At 44.4% G+C, this 13,509-nt stretch overlaps 1 protein-coding gene across 4 annotated transcripts in view; it reads right to left on the bottom strand.

The window, feature by feature from the left end:
- ATXN7L1 (ataxin 7 like 1) overlaps nucleotides 1-13,509 on the bottom strand; it is a 255,392-nt gene that overhangs the window by 145,177 nt on the left and 96,706 nt on the right. The gene's annotated exons all lie outside the window — the stretch shown is intronic.

The following is a 13,509-nucleotide window of genomic DNA, read 5'->3' on the forward strand; positions in this document are numbered from 1 at the left end:
AGCATGGTAGCAAGAAACGTCCAGTGGGCTCACATGCACATTAAATTTTGGGCATCAAGGGATAAAGTAAGCAGGTGTTAACAGGGAGGAACCTCTAGATTTTCACACTGGAAATCATTACATGTGACAAACGGGATTTATGGGAACAGATACTAACACTGGGCTGTAGGATTCTGAGCTCTCTTTGGTCTAATCCTACTTCAGAACATTTTCAGGAACTTGAGAGATTTTTATGAGCTTGGAATGAACGTATCACTCTGAACTAGACAGATGACCCAAAACACCCCAGAGTATAAAACAGAGTGAATTAGCAAAAATTCATGCTTTATTAATCAGTCAGGATGCCTCTAATCCTCTTGTGAGTCAGGAGGCTGAGAATACATGGCAGTGTTTTGAGCCAGGATTTCAGTTCTTTGTTGTAATTACCAGTTGACTTTAAGTATGTAAAAATCTGTGTTGTTTGAGAAGACACAGATCCTAAACAACTGTATGAGAAAAAAAGTTATCATTTGGTATGCATGTTAAATAATGGTAGTCACTAAATAGATTTAAATAGACTAAGAGATAAAATAAAATCTACTGTGACCAAGCTAGCAGAGGGGAAAATGTTAAGAAAACTTCTCTAATCTAATGGAAGGCAAGAAAGGAGAACAAAAGCAAATAAAATGCAAGGTACAAAGAACACAAACTGAAAGATAGAGATCAGTCCAAATATATAAAGTACTCATAATAAATGTAAATGGATAAAACTCATCTATTAAAAGACACTATCAGATCGGATTTTTTAAAAAGCCACCTATATACTGCTTACAAGAGAGACTCCTAAAACAAAATGAAAAGTTGAAAATAAAAGACTGGAAAGGCAAATACATATTGACCAAAAGAAAATCAGGTAGCAAGGTTAATCAGATAAAAATAGGACCTAAGGCAAAAGCATTAATAGGGATGAATACTCCATCACTAAAATGACTTGAGTCATAAACTTATATGTATCCTTGGACAGCAAGGAGATCAAACCAGTCAATCCTCAATCCTAAAAGAAATTAACCCTGAATATTCACTGGAAGGACAGATGCTGAAACTGAAGCTCCAATACTTTGGCCACCTGATGCAAAGAGACGACTCACTGGAAAAGACCCTGATGCTGGGAAAGATTGAGGGCAGGCAAAAGAGGGTGACAGAATATGAGATGGTTGGATGGCATTACTGACTCGATGGACGTGAGTCTGAGCAAGCTTCAGGAGATAGTGAAAAAGAGGAAAGCCTAGCGTGCTGAAGTCCATGGAGATGCAAAGAGTCAGACATGACTTAGAGACTAAACAACACCACCCAATAGCACAGCCTCAAAACTGTACAGCAAGAAGTGTTAGAGTTTCAGGAGAGACTGACATATAAGCATCATAAGAGACTTAAAACTCCCTTCTCAGAAATTTCAGACCAAGCAGATAAAAATGCAGAGGATATACAAGATTTGAATAACAATGAATATATGGAACCCTGCACACAAAAGTGAGATTATACAAGTTTTCCAATCACGTATGACATTAAAAAAAAAATGCCAGTGTAATCACAAAGGAGGTATCCTAAGTTATAAAGCTTACTTTTAAAAATAAGTTTAACATATGTTAAACTTATGTTATGCCTTACCCTGCCTTACCCTCATAAGGATAACATAACTTTCCCTGGTTATCACAAATTAAACTAGAAATCAAAATTAAAAATAGTAAGGCCCCCTGACCAAACTTTACATTTGGACACTAAAACCACACTCCTCAATTACTACTTGGCAATGGTGTGATTTTTTTCTACTTGTGGCCTAGTTGCTCTGGGACCAGGTTAATTTATATGAGATTTGTCAGGGGGATCACCAGAAACAGGAAACTCCCCAAGCCATTATAGCTTCATTATTTTGTACTTTGAACTAAATTCTAAACCAAAGGGAAGGTAAAGTACCTGACTCCAGGAAGAAAAGAAGGGATGTGCCTGGGTTAATTATGACCTAGTCATACAGCCCCAGAAGCTGCTGTTGGCTCGTTCCCCAGACTGTGCCCTGTTCCACCACACTATGCCCATCTCCTGGGGCTAGCCCAGTTAGCTGCTACTGGCTGGATGCAAAGACTGTCCTAGAAGGGCTCAGTCACCTGGGAAAAGGTGCTGTTTCATCGACGTGGCATCTTACAATTAAGAGGGTCCTGGAACTGAGTAAATTCCTAGTTAACAGTGGATAGGGGACCTTCTGTCTGCCAGGAACTTCTGAGAAATGATCAGGGAATGCTGCATAGGACACACACTAAACAGATAGGTCTATGTGCCCCTGGGATAGAAAGTGGTCCCCCTGAGAAGTCCACTGAAACCAACCACAAAACAACCACTTCCTCTGGACTGTGTGGCCAGTTCAACCCACTGCCAGCACTGGCTGAATGATGAAAGAAATATTAGAAAGAAAAACACCAAACAACCTAAAAAGAACAGAATGTGGGATGGGGTGATACTGGTCAAGTCACACTGACCACAGGTCTGCAAGTTCTGTGGGCCGGTGGGGGTCGGGGAGTTGGAACAGTAAGAAAATAAGAGAGAGGACCACGGCTCTTCTGCCTGTGTTAGGGGCACCTGTGGTGATCAAAATAGCTCAGTGGTTTCCTGGCTCACAAATATGACCAGTCAGAGTGGGGGCATCTCTCAGGGGAACTCCCCCTCCTGTCCTGGGCCTCCTCACTGGTCTCCCAGCCCCTCTCAAGCACCATCAACACCGCCTCACTTCACAGAGGACCTGAGGCAAAGGCTCGCTGTCAGGGCGAGGCTCCCCTCCCCCAGGGTGAGTGTCACAGTGGTGAGCGTAGGACAGGGGAGGCTGAAAAAGTGGCACAAGGGTTTTCCAAGCTGCTGTCCAGGCCCTGCCTCTTTTAATGCACCTAGACAGAGCGCCACCATCAGACAATGCCTCAGAGTTGACAGGCGGGTCCTCGAGTTAGCGGGTCAGTCAGGGTAGCGTCAAGGCACTCTCACTAGGTGGGGATGGCGCAGCAGGGCTCCTGGGGGAAGCAGGCACATTGAGAGGATGACATATGGGGTGGGGACAGCCACCCAGTCAGACAAGCAGAAAATCACAGCCACCACACGAGGGAAGCCACGTTCATCTTAGAAAGAGGCCTCAGGACTTTGAAGAAATAATTTCTGTAAGAGAAAAGTAAACATCTATGATGCTAATAAACAAACAAATAACAGGGTTAGTTAGGAGGCAAACCTTAGAAATCGGTAATTCCAGTTTTCTAAAAAAAAGACTAGAGTTACTTCCTCTGGGGGGAAAAAAAAACCAAACACGATTATTCATTCCATGTGAAGTAAGATTCATCACAGTGAACTGTTTACTTAATCTTTCATCATTTACTCCCTTCAATTTACATTTTCTCCCGGACGTATTTATTTCCCATGTGCCTTCTATGCAGCATTCCCCAAAGTGCACTTGTTTTCCAGAAGTGCCCAGCCCTGTGAAAGAGCAGTCCTGGGCAGACTCTTCACCACAGTATTTCCTTGATTCCAGGGTGCCATCGGTTGTAAGAGGCCACATCAACTTAATAGCACCTTTTCCAGAAGAAAACCTGCCATAGTAAATATACACAAGACATGGGAAGAAGCACTCTGACCTCAGAGACAACAGAGCTTGGAACCTTCTTTAGAGACACCCTCCACCCGGCCCCAGCGTTCCCAAGGCAAGCCTATACACTCCTATATGTGACACTTTGGGTGGAACCTCACAGTGACCCCAGGCAAAGCACTCAGAATCAGCTCCTTGAGCCAATGCGCCTGATGCGCTTCCAAAAGGAAAAGTGATGGTGGAGTAGCAGCTTGGATGAGAACTGGGTTCTAGCATCAGGCAGAGAGGTGAAAAGGAAGGAGAGTCAAAACCACCTTTGAAAACCCTTCCACTCATAAAGTACAGTAGACACAGTTTCGGGATGGGAGACTTTCCACAGCCAATTTCTCCTCCAGGATTGGAAAAGATGTTTGCTTTTCTGCTTGGGGCATGGATGAAGGAGTGGGCTTGTACCTGGGACCACATTACTAACAAAAACGTTCATTATTGTTATTATTATTGTCACTCAGTACAGGTCGGTGACTTCAGATAAATTAAGAGTGATGGGACTCCAAAGCAAAAGGGATGCATTTTTGTTTTTACTGCAAGACCTCTGAGTGCTTTGACGGGCTAATAGGCACTGAGAACCTCCAGAGAGGAATCTGGCACACAGTCTTTCCCAGGTGTGTATGTGTGCCCAAGGCCCAGCTCTCAGTGAACAGATGGACTACTCCAGGGAGGAAACACTGCTGCTCTGCTCACTACCCCAGATGGGGGCAATTCCAAAATGACCTTTGGAATCAGCGCTGGCAACATTCTTTACTTGGATTTAAATAAAGCGATGGCTGTTCCCCTAATTTTCCTCAGTTGATACAGCTCTGAGGAATGGAATGGAGCAGCCCATATAACAGCGAGGACAAGCCAGAGATGAGTCAGAAGCCCGGAGTCATGTTACAGTGACAGCCTTCCAGAACTCAGCTGTGGTCAGGGATCAAAGCAGCAGCCTCTCCAGTGCAAAGTGAGGCAGCACGGTTCCCCTGCATCAGTTGCATCTGAACAGAGACAGCACTTCTCTTTCAAGGAGCAACATCTTCTAGACGAATGCGTTCGCTTACCTGTGGAATTTGGCTTATTCCCAACTTGGAAGTAAGTTTTCCTTCCAGGCTTGCTTTTTCCCTCCTTCCTTCCAAAATGCATTTTTTTAAAAAGTGTTTTGAGCACCAACTGTAGATCCAGCATTCATCGTGTTAACTTTGGGAACACAACGGTGAGCACTACGAAAGGGCTCCTCAAAACTCCTAGTCTGTGCCTCTGTCTGTGCGTGCAATGGGGGTGGATAAGCAAACAGGCATTTGCAGTAGCTGTCATATATGCTAATGCTGGTGAAGTGGGGAGTGCCAAGAGCACTTGAGTCGGGATTAGAGGAGTCCTTCCTTCTTGCTGTCTGTGCACTAAGTCAGGAAATGTCTCCAGGCTGGGACACAAGGATGCAGAAGACACAGTCTCAGCCCTCAGGAGCTGAGTACCTAGAGCTCACAGGTGACTGTGGCACAGTGACTGGTGGGATGCAAAGGGCACAGGGACCAGCTGACAATTTAGTTGGGTAGTAGCTGAACTCAGCAGAAATGTGGCAAAACACTTGGGGTGTCACTAGCTTAAAAAGAGGTTTATCAGTGATATAAAAATAAAATCACCTATACTTGGAAAAAAGAAATCCCAAGATACTGAAATGGCTATTGTCGAGGTCAACAGCATCCTTGGTGGAAATCTAGTGACCTTTTCTCTTCTCGTTCAACTACCTGGCATTTGATTGGCTCTACACTTTCTGCTCTTGGCTCCCATGTTGTCATCCTCTGTTGCTTTCCTATAGGTCACTGGCCATTCCCCTTCTAAATAACTCTAAATGTTGACCTTCCCTTTTACAATGTAATCCATCAGCAGATGCTGTCAGCTACATTTCCAAAATAGATCTCACGTTTACCCTTCACTATCCACCTGCACAGCTATGCCTCAGTCCCTTCAAGGTCTCCCAGACTCCAAGCAGCCAGAGTGACCTTCTGAAAACAGAAGTCGGACTATGTCTTTCCCTCATGCAGGGTCCTCCCGTGTCTTCTCACCACACCCAGAATGAAGCCCAAACTCTGGGCTCTGCCCTACAGGGCTCTGCAATACTGCTCCCACCCACCTCTCTGAAGCCCTCAAAACACCTCACCTGATGTGCTCTTCCTGTGGCTTGATCTCATTTTCATCTACGTTATTTAAACTATCAGAACTCAGGCTTCAGAAAGGTCACACTCTAGTCTTGTTCACCACTATTTGTCTGCAGCACTAGAACAATGCCTGGCATATAAGTAGGTGCTCAATAAATATTTTTCAAATAAATAAATGAGTCAAAGCTATGTGACTCTGAAGAAGGTAACCCAAAAGATTCAGCCTTCAAGAAATAGGCTTGAATGAGATAGAAGAGGGTTTTTTTCTTTCAAGTAAAAATGAATTCAATAATGCTAAAACTATGAAGATCCTCTTTATCTCTAAATTTGAGCTGAATCGTTACATCTGCTATTTGTCCACTTGTAAAATTTACCTGATTCACAGAAACGTGCAAGAAAAGGTAATTCCATTGAATTTAGAGGAAATTATCTACTGTTTTGGTGGTAGGGGTGGGGATCTCACGGATCTGCTCATTTGTTGGGGATGAACAAGAAACTACAGGCAGAACTGATGGTGGTACCCATTCCACCTCTCCCACAAGCTTACTTCTTTTTACTTTTTGATATTTAAAGGTCTATCCAAATGCCATGACTCTCCACACATGGACTGTAATCAGTTTATTCTTCCATTCTGATTTCCCTCAAAATTGTGCCCAAGTTTTTCACCTATACCAACAAGCAGACGATCAGAAGTGTAAGTTAGAAAAATGAGAGATAAGGGACTCAGGTGCCCCCAAGCACCTGCATTTAGGCTCCAGCATCCTACAGGGGACCAAAACAACCTTTCTATATGGAAGTTCAGTTATGCTATTGCAGGGAGTTTGAGATCCAAAACATTAAATGAGTAAAGTCATCAAGAGTCAGACATAGGCTGGAATCCTAGTTCTGCTACTTACATCAGCAAGATCTTGAGGAAATTTATTAAATCCCCTGAGTCTCCCTGTCCTTGGGTGTGAGACAGGAATAATGGGACTAGAGCACCTTAGGGTGGCAGTAGGATTAAATTTAAAAAATATCTTAGCATATATAAGTGCTCAATAATTGTTATTGGCACTTTTCATCTTCCATTAACAGATAAAAGAAGACAAGCCAGGGTTTGGGACCAGGTCAACCTGCTATATTCTAGATATACTTTTAATTCTAATTTGAGCAACAGGAAGTTCAAAAATATAAACATTTGAAGGGGCGCAAAATGTGGTGCTACTCTGTTGTAGATTTTTTTTTCAGTTGTAATTCTTGATATAAGGTATCACCATTTGTGAGTGCATGGTTAGTTTTGCTTTGGGATCTTCTTAGAATCAACTGTAGGAATTTCCTTAGTATCTGTCCTATGGTTACACTTTACTGGGGAGTATGGAAGATGAAATAAGAAGAAACAACCACAGACATTGTTTCTGACTGTAAGGAACCCCAAAGATACATCAAGCCAGGAGTTAATTTCAGATCCGGGATACATTCATCAAATTAAGGTTAAAAAAAGAATCTCACTAACAAAATCAAGTTTGCACAGATTCACCTGATCTTGCCAAGTCTTATTAGTTAATACTGCCGGACTTGACAAAGAATATGTTCAATCTGACCAATTTCCCTTAATTACTTTATTTGTCTCTGGTGTAAGTAATCTAGTTCATAAAAAACAACTCACAATAACAACAGAAATTTAATCTCAACAAACAAATCCCACTTAACTGACCAAAAACTTCAGTCCTACTCTGTGGCAATCTACACCTTCCGAACGGAAGTTCTGGCAGGATAATGAGCCAGTGATGATATCCTGGAAGCCCAGGGGCACTGACATTGGGAGGGACTCCCTTTCTCTAGGGCTCAGAAGCACAAATGGTTTGTTTCCTCCTCAACTAGAGGTCACCCGGAGATAGACGAAATAAAGAGAACAATTGCAGGAAACCCTGAAACCTCACTAATGAGGCTTCCATGTGTGGCTGCTGGGCTCTGCTGCTCTTGGTGCCCACCCAGCAGCAGCATCTGCATGTGCATGCAAGGGATGGAGGTGCCAGCTTCCAGGAGCCAGTTGCTGCCACTCATTTATTTTGTGGCTCAGCCCCTCTGCTTTAGCTCACAGTTCATTAAATTCTACTGCATCACCATCAACATGCAAAACAGCTACTTGAAGGGCATTCAAAAAAATAATCAGAAAAGGGACCAAAAGGCCCTCTCTAAGAAGGGAAAAAACTAATCCTATCTTGTCTTTTGAATGACACCTAGGTCCTTTGGTTCTAATATATATTTAAGTAGCAGTGACATCCAAGGAATATCTGTTTGATGGTTGGGATGTAAGGCCGTATGGTTCTCTGCTTGGAAAGTAAGCACCAAAAGTGGCTGAAAAATTCTGAAGGATCTTTGTATACAAATGTGTTACTTCTTTTGCAACTTTTCCCCCGTTTTTTTTTTTGATTTTGAGGTGGGAAGGGCTGCAATTTTATGGACTTCAGCAATCTATCTTGTTTTATGCTTTGAATATGACCATGATGGAGAAGTTATCCTGATGACCAGCTCACTGGAGGCTGAACTAGTAAACTTTCCACATGCTACTGTGTGGTTCCAGAGAACTGATCTCAGGGCTTAGTGTGCCCATGCACACACACGTATTTGAATGGGGGGGAAAACGTGAATACAGAAAAGCACAGAATACTACATGACAAATGGAGATGTCATAACCCACAGCAGTGGCTTTCACCTGGGGGTCATTTCTGTCCCCTAGTGGACACTGTTTTCACTGTCATGACTGGGGGTGGGGGCAGCTACTGGCACCTAGTGGATAAAAGCTAGGGAAGTTGTTCAATATCCCACAATACAGAGGATGCCCCCATAACAGAATTTTCCAGCCCCAAATGTTAACTGTGCCGCTGTTGAGAAACTATTCTTTATGGTAGTTTATTATGTAAATATATTAGGAGATAAGGACAGAAAAAATCATACTCCTTTCATTTAGGCAAATCATACAACTTCATAAATGCTCAACCCAATTACAAAACCACAGCTAGAATCTACTTATTATTTTTCCCTTTACTTACAATATTTCAAACTGATTAAACATATGTAACTTCTAAATGTAATAAAACTATTTTTTCATTGTAGGTACCTTGAACCTTCTAGTTTTGAGCTTATATACAGGCTCATGCACACAAACCGGACCCCCCACACACACACACACAAACACACAACATACACAGAGGACTCTTCAGAAGAAACGGCACTCTCTCTGCACTGAGGTTGGAACCCACAGTACCGATGCAGAGAAAGTCACCAAGGTCACCCTCACACTGCACAGTAATCATAAATGAATATCCTTTGGACAAGACTTCATTATAAATCTCTGTAGCTTATCACTTGGTTAATGAAAGCGTAACTTTTTTTTTTAAAGCAAACTTTGTTCCACCACTGTGCTAAAAGCACTTTCTACATGTGAGCTCCTTTAATCATCAAAACAATCTTAGGAGAAAAACTACAATCCCATTTTAAGAATAGAAGACCGAAGCACAGAGAGGCAAAGTAACCTGCCCAAGGTCACACAGCTAACAAGAGGTAGAGCTGGAACTTGAACCTAAGAAGACTCACCCCAGAGAGGCAATTCCCAACCACGCGGCTTCCACATTGTGTCAGTGTATCAAGTCACAACTTGGGCTGGACAGCTATGAAGGGTAAGGATGTTGGCTGAGTGGGATCAGTTCACCTAAGGAGAGGCTTTTTCTGTTTCCCTCTTTTCTATCTTAATGCCTAAATAACATCAACTCACCTAAGAGACTTTAGAAACAAACCAATCCCTCAAGATCGTAATCTCCTGGGCAGAGGTTTAAAAAGCATCTAAAGGGCTGCTATATAGAGGAAACAGGCCTAAGGGGCCCACACAGGAGGAGCGGCACAGCCACTGGCACAGCCCCAGTGGCCTGGAGAGCCCCAGGCCAGGCGGAGGTTCTCCTGAGCAATGGGCACATGCCTGCTTTTTACATCTAGGACACAAGCTTGGGGCACAAAGTCAGGAGAAACAGGAAAGCAGCCGGTCCTGGGAGTTGGGGAGGGAGGTGGCCAAAGCTGGCTCGACCTGGGCAGGGACCCCAGAGAGATACTGGGAGCTTCATGGTGCTTCCAAAGGAGCGGACACTGGAGCCCGATGTGAATGTAAACCATATTTGTAAAGGTGGATCCTCAGGACTCCTGGCAATGTAATCATCTTTAGGCCAACAAGTCTTGCCTCCAAGAGTGTGGGAAGCCGAAGATGAATCACAGGCCAGAGTCCGCAGGCTGACCTCCATGCGCACATCCCTCGAGACAGGGTGAGAAACGAAGGCAGGAAGCACTTGACTGAATTGGTTTTCCCATTTTTCATAAGAAACATTCAACGTAATAAAAAATAGCCACACTTTATTGACAATAATAGCTACCCTTTCTTTATTTCCTTACTATGTGCCAGGAAACTACTTTATCTCTGTTCCTTACAGTAACGCTGCAAGGCAGGAACTATCCCTTCATTTCAGAGGAAAATGAGGCCCAGAAAGGTCATGTAATTAGCCTAAGGTCTCTCAGCTAGGAACCCAGGTCTGTTTGACTCCAAAATTTATGATTTTTTCCACAATCGCTTTCACTGTTTCACATTATCATCAACCTCCAAAGTCCTCAGAACCAACTGCCTAAATATGCGCGCGCGCACACACACACACACACACACACACACACATACCTTCCATTTAACTTAATGAGGCCACTGAAATCTTGAAGGCTGCCATGCACCCATCTCTCTGAGTATGGTGTAATCCTTAAAATCAGGCACCAAATCCCAGGCGCTAAGAATGAGCAAGTTTCCAAGAGAACACATAGCCCAGTTCCCTGTCACTTAAAAAGGTGAAGAGTCGGGGTCTTAGGGCTGGGTAAGGCTGAACTGGGACCTGGCCCCTGGGCTGTGTCCCTTCCACTGCACTTCAACTCTGCTTCCCAGGGCCAGGGCCAGTGATGATAAATTCATTTCTGGGTGCTGGGAATACAGAGCTGAAAAGGTATTAATACATCCCTAATCCTGAAAGGATCCTCGAAGCTGGTGGATATAGCTGAGACAGCCCACAGGTAACTGAAGTGCAAGACAGGAGCGCGGGAAGTGTTCTGTGAATAGGAAGAGCGACAAGCCATGTCCAGCTGAAGGCCACGCAGAGATGCCATGGGGAGAAGAGAAATGAACCCATGCTCTGGGTGTTCCGCAGGAAAGCACCTTTCACCAGTCCTTTTGTACCAAACCCCCCTGTGGCAGGCAGAGCACTCATTTTATAGACCAGGTGGAGGCCACCAGCCTGAGGTCATGTAGTTAATAGGGGAGTCATGTGAAATGCTCTGTCTGCCTCCAAAGCCCACGCTCTCTCTATTATAACAAACTTCAAATGCTGCTCTGAGGAACCCTGGTGGCTTAGTAGGCCAGGAAAGTGGCACTTGAGCCCTTACCCCAATTTCAACCCCCGTGGCTCTGCTGGGCATCTGTATCCATACTGGGGTTCTATAGACGAGATTCCATTTGAGAGAAAACTCTGCAGCTAACATGACTGAATCTGAAGCCAGGTATTATGATGTGCTCCCTGGCAGGCAAGTGGGTTCAGGCCTTGGAGTTTGGGCTAGGACAAGAGGGGCCTGGGAGCCACACCAGGAGGAAGTGAGGGGCAATGGCTATGCAAGCCAGGGAAACACGCACTTCCCTCACTCAGGAGCTATGCTGCCTGCATTCAAAACCAGGCTCTACACCTGCTTAGTTCTGAGACCCTGGGCAAAGCAATCCTAAGCCTTTGCTTCCTCAAGTTCAAACTGGAAGTCATATTGGTACCTAGTTAGTGGGGGCGTTGAGAGGGTTACATGTTCAAAGATAAGGAATGCATCTGTTACAGTCCCTGGTACCTCGTGCAAAGCCATTCTCATTAACTTGTTGATTACAGCAAGGCTAGTCATAGGAGGTAAAAGAGCAAGAAAAGAAATACTGTGATACCATAGGAGGAATTCTTAAGGCAGCTAAGAAAGCCTCCTTGCCCCTTAAGTGTTGCCTTGGTTCTGAGTTCTGCCTTGTGTTCTCCTGCCCTTGATAAATGCAAGTGAGAACCTGTGGGATACGTACCTGACAGACGAGGGAGGCTTAAGGGCCTCCATTTCCTGAGCTGTGGTCGTGTCCTACCACTGCTTGTCAGCTGCTTCAGCAAGAAGCCCAAGACTGGGTTTCAGGTGATGAGATCCGTAACCCCAAACCCCCAAACTAATTTACTGCCATTGCTTAGAGCAGATGGCTACAAAACCCTCGGCTGCGCCCCTAAGCTTGACTTGCTCTTGAACCAAAAGGCCCAGGATAGAGGGAGGCACGTGTCAAGGGAGCCGAGCCCTAGCCCTCGAGGTCTCCTTCACTGGCTATGTGGGGTCTTGCCTTGGGAGGAATTCTGCAGGGCACAGTGGGGGTCCCGGGTCCCATTTAGGTTCTTTTCATCAGAAACTCTGCCAGTGAATTAAATTCCCAGAGAAGGTTTTGATGACTTATGGGATTTTCCTCGTCTCATTCACTGCTGTACCCCAGCACCCAGAAAAGCAGCACATCCTAGGAATGAATGAATGACGATCCCTTCCTGCATCTTCATGAGACAATCAGGAGCAGGGCCCACAGAGTTTCCATGGTTGCTCCCTGACCTGCCAGCTGTGTGGGATCTTTCTTGCCACTGCTCTGCTACTGACTCCCCTACTTGTCACCTCAGCTGGTAGCATCAGCACCGTGCCTCTGACAGTCTGCTTGGGAGGTTTGGCCCTTTCCTCCTGGCAGAAGGGAGCATCATTTGCTACAGGGCATCTAGCAAGAAGGTCAGCGAGTGCCCAGCACACAACTTGCTCCTTTCATGCTCTATCTGCCAGAAATGAAAACGTTAGAGCGGGAAGCTCCCACGGAAGTCATCACTCATGGAAGAGACGAGGAAACCAAACCCTGAGACATTTAGCAAGTAGCCCCAAGTCACAGAGGTGGCTGCCAGGAGGGGCAGAAGACCTGGCCTCTCAACGGAGCTGTTTGTATGGCACTTGCTAGGAGCCTCTGTCCCCTTGCAGGTCAAAAAGTCTTAGAAGCCTGGATTCTTCTTTCTACATATTATAAATATGAAACACAACTATAGTACACACACAGATGCAGGTTATATACAGAAACACACTGCTATGTAAATGTCATATACATATATACATATTTGTAACTGATATTATGATACATATAACTATTCAATAGTCCCAAGTACCTTTACTGGTGAGATTAGACAAGCTCATCTCCTTTTATTTTATACCTATTTATTACAGAATGGTGAGAACTGAAGGGCTAGGGGAAAAGAAGAAATCCTGAGTGTGAGAAAGGAGAAATATATAATTTGCCAAAGTGTATTCAATATTATAATTGCTTTGACATTTTTTAGGTACAATGTTTAATGCACTTTGAAATTTAACACTAAAGAAGGGCATTCGGATTTTATGTTCAACAAAAGAGAGGAGATTTTAAACCAAAAGATTGGGAACTACTGTTCTGGAACTCAGAGCACATTACAGCTTTGGAAATCGGCTGGTCCAACAACATCCCGTTTGAAGAGAAGGAAACCTCCACTCAGCTTAAGTCACTTCCTATCCTCAGGTTAGTAACCCTTTATCTGCTCTTAAGGGAGCAACCGTGTGTACGTCAGCTGTGGTGTGCCCAAGACACCGGCAGTGAAGGCGGCCAGCTTT

Source organism: Capricornis sumatraensis, chromosome 5, assembly GCF_032405125.1.
Source record: "Capricornis sumatraensis isolate serow.1 chromosome 5, serow.2, whole genome shotgun sequence".
Classification (NCBI taxonomy): Eukaryota; Metazoa; Chordata; class Mammalia; order Artiodactyla; family Bovidae; genus Capricornis; species Capricornis sumatraensis.